The following is a 13358-nucleotide window of genomic DNA, read 5'->3' as shown; positions in this document are numbered from 1 at the left end:
CTAGTATCGGTATCGGTACCGATACCAAGTATTTGCATGAGTACTTGTACTCGTGCAAATGCACCGATACTTAAACCGATACCTCCACTTCCTACCCATATGCTATCTTGTGGCGTTTTTTCAAACTGCATGTTCCCATTTCATTTTAAACTGGAGTGGAGACTAAACTAAAAATTGTTTACTACAGTTCTGCCAATACAAATTGCTGTTATTTGTATTATTATAGGAGAGATCACTGTACCCCGTTCAGACAAACCCCTGAAGTACTGGGCAGTTAATAAACTGAGATTTCCAGCTCTGGCTAAAATGGCCCAAAAATATCTTTCTGCCCCATGCAGTAGTGTGGAAAGTGAAAGACTGTTCAACTTAGAGTCAAACCTCCATACAAATGTCAGATTGATGTTATATAACAGCCCTACAACCCAATTGCATCACCCCTTTAAATGTAATATTTTATTGTAATATTTTTTATTTATAAACATGTTCAGTGAACTTTTTTATTATTTCATAATGTCTTCTGAATTACAGCCCTTTATAATTATAAAGAAGGAATCTTAAATAATTAGTCTGTATTGTGCTTGGTAAACTGTCACATGACATTAAAAAAAAAAGTATCGGTAATTGGTATCGGCGAGTATTTGAAAACAAGTATCGGTACTTGTACTCAGTCATAAAAAAATGGTATCGGTGCAACCCTAATATATATATATATATATATATATATATATATATATATATATATATATATATATAGCTTAAACTCAAAAGGAGGGCACACAACAAAGCATTCATTTTTTTTAAATCGCTTTATTTCAGTTGCAAAGTTATACAGTTATCAATGCTGACATTGCACATTTAATATACATGAATACCAATAGAAGTCCCACAGTAATGAAATCTGATATTGCACATTCGTCAATTTTTCTTGCTCTTCTTTTCTGTGTGTATAACTAGAGTTATTTGTTTATAAATGCAAGATCTCTTTTGAATGGGCCAAACACCTTAGTGTACATTGTCTAAGGAACACCCATATATCTAACTACTGTGTTATATATTAACGTAACAATATTTTTGATTAATGGAATTATGAATATTAATAATTAATAGCAGTATAAAATTATTGTCAGCGATATTTCCAATTAATATAGCAGAATATTGCCAATACACTCCAGTGAGATGTTAAATATCTGTAGTGTACCCCAAAATAACACTGTCGAGATATTTATAAACTTGACCATAAAATTATTATTAAAAATCAATACTTAATCTTTAATTAAATTAATTACTAAATTCTGGCCAGTTAATCTCTATATACACATTGATTATATTTATGTAGTAACTGAATATCACCTAGGATCAGTTATATCTATCAATTGATAAATACAACTTTAAAATATTAAGCAGGCTATAGAGATATTTAGATTAATTACTATTCAATAGATATTGTCTATTATCCCATGAATGGACAAAATACTTCTATAAATTAACCTTAACTCACAATGAATTAAAGGTATCTCAGTTTTCACGCCTCATAACTCAACCTCCACCACCCATTCCCCTACATCCAACGACACCCCTCCCAAATTTGCCCCCCCCCCACACACCACATGGACTATCTGGAGCCCCCTCACCACAGAGGACACCCTCAGAATCATGAAATCCATCCACTCCGGCGCACCCTTGGACCCATGCCCCCATCACATATTCAACAAAACAAGCGGCACCATCACCCCTGAACTCCGCCGCACCATCAACTGCTCCATCAAAACCAGCACCTTCCCGGATGTCTGGAAGCACGCGGAACTGAAACCCCTAGTGAAGAAACCCTCGGCAGACCCCACGGACGCGAATAACTACCACCCCATCTCACTACTCCCCTTCCCGACCAAAATCATAGCGAAGTCAACTTGCAATTTATTGACCACATTGAGGCCAACCACACCCTGGACCACTCCTAATCCGGTTTCAGAAGCAACCACAGCACCAAGACTGCCCTCCTTGCCGCCACAGACGACATCCGCACCATGCTCGACCGAGGAGAAACCGCTGCCCTCATCCTCCTAGACCTCTCAGCAGCTTTCGACACTGTCAACCACAACACCCTCTGCACCCGCCTACACCATGCCGGCATCCGCAGCAAAGCCCTGGAATGGATCACCTTCTTCCTCATGGGCAGGACCCAGAAAGTCAGACTCCCGCCCTTCTCCTCCAAACCCACACCAGTCAACTGCAGTGTACCGCAAGGCTCTTCGCTGAGCCCCACCCTCTTCAACATCTACATGGCCCCTCTTGCTGCCATCGTCCGACGCCCCAACCTCAACATCATCTCCTACGCTGACGACACCCAATTAATCATCTCATTCACCCGATATCCCACCACCGCCAAAAAGAATGTACACGAAGGCCTGACAGCAGTCGCTGCCTGGATGAATGACAACCACCTTAAATAGAAACCAGGAAAAACCGAATTCCTCCTCCTCTGACCCAATAAATCCGCATGGGATGACTCCTGGTATCCCACAGCACTCGATCACCCTCCAACCCCAACCAACCACGCACAAAATCTAGGCTTTATCCTGGACTCCTCACTCTCCATGGACCGACAAATCAATGCCATTACCTCAACATGCTTCCACATTCTACAGCTGATACGAAAAATCTTCAAGTGGATCCCTAACGAAACCAAGAAAATAGTCAATCACGCCCTCGTCAGCAACTGGTTGGACTACGGCAATGCACTCTACGCCGGCTCCACCATTAAACTCCAAAAGAGACTCCAACTTATTCAGAACGCCTCAGCCAGACTCATCCTTGACATTCCTCTCCAATGCCACATCACCGAACACATAAGGAATCTTCACTGGCTCCCCATCAACAAGAGAATCACCTTCAAGCTCCTTACCCACGCGTTCAAGGCCCTACACAACATCGGACCTGAATACATCAACCACCGCATAAATTTCTACACCCCTGCCAGACAACTCCGATCGGCCGACCAAGCACTCGCAGTCATCCCCCACATCAGTAAATCCACAGCGGGAGGAAAATCCTTCTCCCACATGGCAGCAAAGGCATGGAACACCCTCCCGCTGCACCTCAGACAATCCACCTCCCTTACAAAGTTCAGAAAAGACCTCAAAACCTGGCTCTTTGACTGAATCCCCATCCCCCCATCTCCTATCTGCTTTCCCTTAGCATCTTGAGACCCTCACGGGTGATTAGTTTGCGCTTTCTAAGTACCCAATAGATAGATAGTATTATGGACACAATATTTCTACAAATTAACCTTAACTCAAAATGAATCGCTTATTAAAAATTCCACATGAATTATACTAGAACAAGTTATAACATTAATCCAATGCCAAAATATGGATTACTAATTTACAATGCTTAATTAACAACAACCAAATATTTCAACACAAATCTTACCAAATCTCAATAAATCTAATAGAACTTCCAGAAAAATATAATTAAGCTATTTGGCCAAAAATAGTCTTAAAATATTTAATAATCAATAAATAATCAACCAGAGATTTAACCACAACAATAAATGCAGTTTTTAAAATATATCACAGTAACTCCAAATTAACTTATGACTTCAAAATACAAAAATCCTTCCCTCTTAATAGTAAATCGCTTAAAGGGACACTGAACCCACATTTTTTTCTTTCGTGAGCCAGATAGAGCATGCAACTTTTTAATTTACTCATACTATCAAGTTTTCTTCGTTCTCTTGCTATCTTTATTTGAAAAAGAAGGCATCTAAGCTAAGGAACCAGACCATTTTTTGGTTCAGACCCTGGACAGCACTTGTTTATTGGTGGGTGAATTTATCCACCAATCAGCAAGAACAACCCAGGTTGTTCACCAAAAATGGGAGTAAATTAGAAAGTTGCTTAAAATTGCATGTTCTATCTGAATCACGAAAGAAAAAAATATTGGGTTCAGTGTCCCTTTAATGCTAGATATAATTATTTATAGACTACACAGGTTTATGAAATATGAAATTATAACTTATAAATTACACCTTTAAATACAGCTTCAATTAAGCTTTGGCTATAAAGAATATCTTTGCTATAAACTTTTAAAAGTATTAGACCTCGATACTATACCAGATACCAATAAGAGAGCTCAAGATCCCAGATTTTTCATACAGTATGGTGTCATACATGAAGGTATCACTTATTTTGCAAGGGTACAGGTCACAAAGTATCTCTCTTGTCCAAAGAGAGTTTTCCAGCAAGGATTCAGAGAGAATAGGCCCCAAACAGTGGATATCTCTGTTTTAGCAAAGTGAGTCTGTCTCCTCTTGCATTGTGTGAAAGCCTATATCAGTGATAGACCACTCCTTCATTCTCTAATCATTCCATAGAATCTGGATAGCCCTTTGAGCCGGAGCTCACATCTCATAGGTTACTGGGAAATGTAGCTCTCCTAACAGACAAACCTTTTGGCTGTAGTACTAATTTTCGCCCATCGGGGGAACAACAACAGGAATGGGAATGAGACATTTACTTTTTTTTAAATATTCTGTTTCTCAATTACAGGGATATATATATATTTATAAAAAATCTATTTAATGCACACATAATTTCTTAGATCAGCCTCCCACCTGAAGTGGGCTAATTTAACTGAACATGTGATTTTAAGACTAAGCATGAGTATATTGATTTAGTATATATTCTTATACATTAAAATATTAGACCTGTGCATAATATTAAATATATATATATATATATATATATATATATATATATATATATACTTCCTACTGATAATGTCTTAAGAGATGTGTTTAAGAGTCATGTTTCCATATTCCATACGTACCTGCACTTAGAATTCTGTTGGAACCAATAGTATTATAGATATACAGAGTATATATATATATATATATATATATATATTTGACTTCATGATTATTGACTATATAATATATATATATTTTATTTGAAGTCATTTCACGTCTTAATAATGTTTAAGAGTATGGACTCATATCTATGATTATAGTCATCAGACAATTTATTTAACCCCTTAACGACACACGTCATACAGGTGACGTCAAACACAAACTGGTCTTTAAAGACCAACGACGTACCCTGTACGTCGTTAGGGGTTTAAAGCGACTGGAAGCGATCCTGATCACTTCCAGACACTTTCAAGGTATTGCCGTGATGCCTCGATATTGAGGCATCACTGCAATACCTTTTTTCAAACACTGATGCAGAGAGGGCCACTCTGTGGTCCTCTCTGCATTGGCCAACGATGGTGCCGATCGTTGGTGGGTGGGAGCAGCTGCAGGAAGGCGACCCATTGCTGAATCACTTTTGTTTTGGAGGGATCAGGGGGTGGGATGTGTCAGGTGGGAGGCTGATCTCTACACTAATGTAAATTTAACCCTTCAATCTCCCTACAAGCTACCTAATTAGCCCTGTCACTGCTGGTCATAATACAAGTGTGGTGCGCAGCGGCATTTAGCGGCCTTCTAATTACCAAAAAGCAATGCTAAAGCCATATATGTCTGCTATTTCTGAACAAAGGGGATCCCAGAGAAGCATTTACAACCATTTGTGCCATAATTGCACAAGCTGTTTGTAAATCATTTCAGTGAGAAACATAAAATTAGTGAAAAAGTGAACTTTTTTTTTTTTATTTGATCGCATTTGGCAGGGAAATGGTGGCATGAAATATACCAAAATGGGCTTAGATCAATACTTTGGGTTGTCTACTAAAAAAATATTTACATGTTAAGGGATCTTCAGGGATTCCTGACAGATATCAGTGTTCCAATGTAACTAACGCTAATTTAAAAAAAAAAATGGTTTGGAAATAGCAAAGTGATACTTGTATTTATTGCCCTTTAACTTGCAAAAAAGCAAAGAACATGTTAACATTGGGTATTTCTAAACTCAGGACAAAATTTAGAAACTATTTAGCATGGTTGCTTTTGGTGGTTGTAGATGTGTAACAGATTTTGGGGGTCAAAGTTAGAAAAAGTGTGTTTTTTTCCATTTTTTCATCATATTTTATATTTTTTTATAGTAAATTATAAGATATGATGAAAATAATGGTATCTTTAGAAATTCCATTTAATGGCGAGAAAAACGGTATATAATATCTGTGGGTACAGTAAATGAAGAAGAGAAAAATTACAGCTAAACACAAACACAGCAGAAATGTAAAAATAGCCCTGGTCCTTAAGGGTAAGAAATTGAAAAATGGCCTTGTCCTTAAGGGGTTAATATGTATTAATTTCCTCTCAGTGGTTTATTAGATTCCTGGAATAAAGAAAATGCTCTTTATTCTGAAAAACAGTCAAATATTTTAAATTCACCAATACAGCTACCCACTCTTATCTAATATAGTATATCAGGTATAAGGTATATATCCCAGACCATTATATATAGTCAAAACCTGTGTCTGCTGTCCACAGGGGTTCCTGTGATCTAGGTATCAGGTTTATCTTGTTTGAAAATATCTAATCTTATTAAGTGATGAGTTAAAGAATCTTTTGAAGCTTCTACTTTCTAGTTGGGGAACAAATGTTCTCTTTGTAGTTTTGGGACATCTTGTCTGCAATGAACTCTGAGATATGTATGTGGTCACCTCAGGCATCTTGAAATGTATGCTAATCACTAAGGTGGGGGGGGGTCATCCATCTCAGTCATTTACAAATGATCTGCTGTGACTACAGCCAAATCAATTCATTTCAAAATAGATATTAGCTAAAATTAAATATTAATTTATGTGATACATATATAGTTTTTTCCAATGCCACGCAGCATCAGCACAGATCCATAGTAAACCTCAGACAGGTAAGCTCTGACAGCTAAAGCTGCTCTCACATTGCTCACTGCTGTCTCTCTGTGTGTAACTCGCGTTCCCATGCAGGGCTAAGGTGGGGCGTTACTAACTGTCTCTGTCATCCAACCAGCGAGTGACAGGAGTCTGAGCCGTCCTGCAACTTCTGGGCTGTCAGACTGACAAAATGTTAGTGCCAGGAAGCATCCTGCTTTGCCGCTTCTGCTCTAATGACTCCTGGGATTTATGCTTGTAATTCATGAGGAGGGTATCAGGAAACATATAAAACAGTGGCCATGTTTTTGCCTAACACCGGTCACAGAGCAGTTTCTACTTCTGCATAGGATTGTAATAGGTATGAATTTTGATATGATAATAAGCTTATACTTCACATACCTATTATTATTTATTATTATTATTATTATTATTATTATCAGGTATTTGTAGAGCGCCAACAAATTCCGCAGCGCTGTTTACAATTCTATGCAGAAGTAGGAACTGCTCTGTGACCGGTAAATGGAGAGAAGCCCACTGGTCCGCTGCATATAGGAACCGCTAGGATACTGAGCGGTTATTTTTAGTTCCTACTTCAAAAGGCCCCCTGCACTAAAATCGGCGCATTGCGCATGCACCAAAAATGGGAACATGGAGGATCGCAAAGTTACTGCGATCACTGGCAGAAGAGGAAGGGAGGAAGATGGGGAGAGGAGGGTGCTGGTGGCCATTTCAAAATGACAGAAGGACATGTAGTAAGTAATTTTACTTGAAAACTATATATTTAGCGAAATTGGGCTACAGTTTGAACTATTTATCCTAGTAAACTTTATCTGTATGAGTAAAAACATTTTTTGGGTTTACTGTCCCTTTAATGTCTCTTTACAGAGTCACTCTAAGAGAATAGAGTTAGATTAGTCGTCAAGGGATTCTCTCCCGTGGTGGATTTCTCAGGAACATCTGTCTCAGGGCACATGCTTTTGGAGACCTTCCTGGGTGATCGTGACCACGGACACCAGCCTGCTGGGCTGGGGAGCAGTCTGGAACTCGTTAAAAGCTCAGGGCCTTTGGACTCGGGAGGAGTCTGCTCTTCCCATCAACATCTTGGAGTTGAGGGCGATTTACAATGCTCTATTAGCTTGGCTTCAGTTGTCCTCAGTTCAGTTTATCAGGTTCCAGTCAGACAACATTACCTCTGTGGCTTACATCAATCACCAGGGAGGAACTCAGAGTTCCTTAGCCATGAAGGAGGTTACTCAGATTCTTCAGTGGGCAGAGACCCACAATTGCTGTCTATCTGCCATGCACATTCCAGGAGTAGACAACTGGGAAGCAGATTTTCTGAGCAGACAGACTTTTCATCCCAGGGAGTGGGAACTCCATCCGGAGGTGTTTTCCTGCTTAGTCCTCAAATGGGGGGTGCCGGAGTTAGATCTGATGGTGTCCCGTCAGAACGCCAAGCTTCCAATGTACGGTTCAAGGTTAAGAGATCCGCAAGCCATTCTAATAGATGTTCTGGCTGTTCCTTAGGTTTTCAGGTTGGCATACCTGTTTCTTCGTTTGCTCTCCTTCCACAAGTCATTGCTCGTATCAAACAGGAGATGGCGTCTCTGATTCTAATAGCCCCTGCGTGGCCTCGCAGGATCTGTTTTGCAGACCTAGTGGAGATGTCATTTCTCCCACCTTGGAGATTACCTCTGAGGAAGTACCTCCTGATTTAGGGTCCCTTCCTTCATCCAAATCTTGTTTCTCTGAAGCTGTCTGCTTGGTAATTGAACGCTTAATTTTGTCTAAGCGTGGTTTTTCTGAGTCGGTCATTGAGACTATGATTCAGGATTGCAAGCCTGTTATTAGAAAGATTTACCATAAGATATAGCGTAAATATCTTTAGTGGTGTGAATCCAAGGGCTACTCTTGGAGTAGAATTAGAATTCCTAGAATTTTATCTTTTCTTCAGGAAGGCCTGGAAAAGGGATTGTCAGTCAGTACCCTAAAGGGTCAGATTTCTGCTTTATCAGATTTACTACATAAACATTTGGCGGATGTGCTAGATGTGCAATCTTTTAGTCAGGCCTTGGTCAAAATCAAGCCTGTCTTTAAGTCTGTTGCTCCTCCTTGGAGCCTTAACCTTCGTCTTAAAGTTTTACTGCTGGTTCTGTTTGAGCCGTTGCATTCTATAGACATTAAGTTGTTATCTTGGAAGGTTTTGTTTCTTGTTGCTATCTCCCCTGCTCAAAGAGTCTCAGAACTCTCAGCTCTGCAGTGTGATTCCCCTTATCTTATTTTTCATGCCGATAAGGCGGTTCTTCGTACTAAGTTAGGTTACCTTCCAAAGGTTGTTTCTAATAGAAATATCAATCAGGAAATTGTTTCCTCTCTGTGTCCTAATCCTTCTTCTTCCAAAGAATGTTTATTGCACAATTTGGATGTTGTATGTGCTCTTAAATTCTACTTACAGGCGACTAAGGATTTTCGCCAGTCCTCTGCCCTCTTTGTCTGTTTCTCTGGGAAATGTAAAGGTCAGAAAGCTACTGTTACTACTATTTCTTTTTGATTACGAAGTATAATTCACTTAAGAGACTGCTGGACAGCAGCCTCCTGAGAGATTAACAGCTCATTCCACAAGAGCTGTTTCCTCTTCTTGGGCTTTCAAAAATGAAGCTTCTGTGGAACAAATTTGCAAGACTGCAACTTGGTTTTCTCTACATACTTTTTTTAAATTTTTACAAATTTGATACTTTTGCCTCGGCTGAGGCTTCTTTTGGGAGAAAGGTATTTCAAGCGGTGGTGCCTTCTGTTTAGGACTGCCTGTCTTGTCCCTCCCTATTTATCCGTGTCCTCTAGCTTGGGTATTGGTTCCCAACAGTAATTACTCAACCCTTTATATTAAGACAGTTGTTCTTTTGACTATAACCTCAGGCACCTCTACACCTTGTTTACTCCTTTTTCTCCATTTCCCTTCGGTCGAATGACTGGGGGTTGTGGGTACCGGAGAGTTTAACTGTGGTGCTCTTTGCCTCCTCTTGCTGGCCAGGAGTGATATTCCTGACAGTAATTACTCCGGAAATAAATACATTTATCAGGTAAGCATACATTTTGATTTTTTTCTCTTATCTTTGAGCCTTTATAACTTTTGTGTGCAATTTTTTTTAAAAAAATTTAAAATAATTTTTATTAGATGGTGTTATTATGATTGTTACTATTCTTTCTAATGTATTTTTATAGTGTTTTGTGCAACTTTTTTTATGCTTCGTGAAACAGTTAACCAGAGCTCTGAAGTTGCGGTAATGATTCTAGCATAAATAGCGATTGCGCTCACTCGATGGCATTTACTTTCAACTCGTAATATGAGCGGTAAGCCCGATGTGCACAAACCCTTACTATTTACCTACCATTTGCGCTCCATTCGTAATCTAGCCCAAAGTATTTATGGCTTTTCTCTGTTTTCAAAAGTAAAAAAAATAACTGTTTCAAATGTAAAAGTGGCCTGAATATTATATACCCCAAAACTTCCTCAAATGGGGTCAGCACCATAACATATGTAATATCTCTGCATTAGGCTGGCAACATTTAAAACATGGGTGCAACTTCATGGAGACAATATTTCTGGTACATTTTCTGAGTTATCTATGTGTTATGTAATAATCTAGTATGAGACTCACATAATCAGCCAATAGGATTTCAGTAGCTCTCATCCTATTGGATGTTTTGAGCCTTTTAAGGGCTATTGTTAGTTTATTTTAGATTAGGGGGTGTTTTTATTTTGGTTTATTTTTTATTTTTATATGGCTATTAGATTAGGTGTAATTGTTTTTATTTTTGATAATTTCGTTTATTATTTTTTGTAAGCTTAGTGTTTTTTTTTCCGTAATTTAATGTTTATTATTTTTTGTAATTTTAGATTTTTTAAATTTTTTTCGTAGTGTTAGGTTTTTTTTAAATTTGTAATTTAGGTTTTTAATTGGTAGTATTTTTTATTATATTAGAATAGTTATGTTAGGTTAATTTATAGTTTAATGTTAGGTTTATTTTTATTTCACAGGTAAGTTTGTATTTATTTAAATATAGTTATACAGTATTGTAATTTTAATTTAAAGTTAGGGGGTGTTAGGTTTAGGGGTTAATAGTTTAATCTAGTGTTTTGCGATGTGGTGGGGCGGCGGTCTAGGGGTTAATAGGTTTAGTTTAGTAGTTACGATGTGGAGGGCTGGAGGTTTAAGGGTTAATACTTTATTATAGTGTTGGCGATGTGGGGGGCCATAGGTTTAGGAGATAATAGGTTTATTTACTAGCGGCGATATGGGAGGCTGGAGGTTTAGGGATTAATCATTTTATTTAGTGGTGGTGATGTTGGGGAGCCGCGGATTAGGGGTTAATAGCTTTTATTAGTGTCGGGAGCAGTAGATTAGGGGTTAATAACTCGACGATGTCGTGGGTGGCAGATTAGGGGTGTTTAGACTTGGGGTTTATGTTAGGGTGTTTAAACGTAACCTTTTGTATACCCCATAGACATCAATGGGGTTGCGTTATGGAGCTTTTTCATTCCGCACTTCAGGTGTTTTTTCTAACACTCTCTCCCCATTTATTTCTATGGGGGAAAGCGTGCACAAGCATGTCAAATCAGCCCTTGGATTTTGTGCGTTATGGAGCTTAATGCCACCATATTGCAGCACAAGGAGGCCTTTCAGTAACTTGTAATGGCAGCGCTTTGGAGAGTGAAATAACGCCACTTTTTTGGCGTTAGTTTCACACCCTGTTTAGCGCAAAACTCGTAAACTAGTCGTATATAATTTACCCCTATTTTCTTACAAATATATTGCCACACTCTAATTGGACCTATAAATGGGGACAAGTCTTGCAGTTTAGGATCTTATGTATTGAAACATGTGGAATTACAGCTAATGACCACAGTTTTAGGAGTTTTTGCTAAAGCTCTAATGCAGTAAAGTGGCCTTTACCCAACAACCAATCAAACACATATGATTGGGTAATCTAAAACATCCCATCAAAGGAGAAGTAGTCGATATTTGATAGTCTATACTATGTTTTTTCCTTTCCAAATAAAGTCTAAAATAAAAGTTTAGTATTTCCAAGTCTTGTTTCCTCAAAACGTCAGGAATCATTTGGAACAAATAAATTAATTTCGGGAATATGATCATTTTATTAAGACCTACCCTGCCAGATAGTGACAACTGCGGTTGGCTACATGTGTTTAATGTGTGTGTCTCTAGTAGTATCGGCTTGTAATTCATACCACAAATTTGTTTTTGTTTTTGCTAATTTAATGCCCAAATATGTGAAACAGATTTCTACAAGTTTAAACTTATAGTCTCCAATAGTTTGTGGGTCTTAGGGATACAACCATATAAGTTTAGATTTATCTTTATTTATTTGATACAGATATGATAACAAAATCTTCTATCAAATTCATAATACTCGGTATGTTCTCATGTGGGTTTGTGGTGTATAGAATCATGTCATCTGCAAATAACGATACAGAGTCACGCTACCTATCTGTAAGCCGTGTACAGAGTGTCTGATTTTCCACACCAATGTTTCAATGGCTAGGTCAAACAGGAGAGGGGACAGCATCCGTTTTAGAGATAGATTACAAGTGTAGCGCTAAATTATTGCGCACCTACAAACGGGCAAATTTGGCCGTTTGTGGGCGTGAGATAATTAACCAGCCATTACAAGTGGCTAGTTATTGTGAATGCAAGCTTGTGGTAGCAATTAGCGCATAAAAAATTAACCAGAGATCCAATCTCTGGTTACTTTTATAAAGGTGCCCCAAATGCCCTCAAAATAGAGGACATTATAGTTTTTAATTAAAATAAAATTTTAGATTTTTTTTTAAAATTAAAAACAACTGCACTATGCAGTTTTGGGGTCTAAAGTTGATGGGAGTGGGGTGTAAAAATTATCATATATATATTTTAAAAAATGCTCTCATCTCTGTGCTACTTACCCCTTCGCTGCACAAGGTTCTGATGCCGTCTCTGACAGAGCCTATGGAAGCACGCTCTTGTGAGCACAATGCTTCCTGGCAATGCGAACGCGAGCTCACATTCGCATTGCTTGTAACTTGTAATGCCTGGTATTACACAGTGGAGCGCTAATATCACTTTCATGAAAGCGATATATAGCGCTCCACTTGTAATCTGACCCTTATTATTTAATATTCACTTATCTGAAATACCACTATATAAAACAAATCTATAGAAAAAAATGTCAGTGTTAACTCTGGAGCTTCAGATGATACATTTTTAGTTTTTTGCACTGTGACTTTTAAGTTTTTATAAATGTGTTATTACTTCACATGGATCCAGTATGCAGATTTTATATAAAGCGCTATTCCTTTTAAAGTGGTACATCACTACCGGTCATTCTCTCTCTCCCTTTTTGGGTTGATACAGAGTTTGAATGGAAATTTGAAGCGGAGCGATTAAATTTGCCTATTTTTTGTTTGAATCTTTGTAACATCCCTGAAAGTTGTAATTTGATCCTATGTAACGTGTACCTTATTACTACACACTAACAAAAAGCCCAATTTGGGCAATATGCAA

The 13358-nt window shown here is 38.2% G+C and overlaps 1 protein-coding gene across 1 annotated transcript in view; it reads left to right on the top strand.

Annotated features, from left to right (window-relative positions):
- LOC128647268 (calcium and integrin-binding family member 3-like) overlaps positions 1-13358 on the top strand; it is a 51822-nt gene that overhangs the window by 33342 nt on the left and 5122 nt on the right. The gene's annotated exons all lie outside the window — the stretch shown is intronic.

The sequence above is a fragment of the Bombina bombina genome, chromosome 2 (genome assembly GCF_027579735.1).
Source record: "Bombina bombina isolate aBomBom1 chromosome 2, aBomBom1.pri, whole genome shotgun sequence".
NCBI classification, from domain to species: domain Eukaryota; kingdom Metazoa; phylum Chordata; class Amphibia; order Anura; family Bombinatoridae; genus Bombina; species Bombina bombina.
This window is presented reverse-complemented; position numbering and strand designations above follow the sequence as displayed.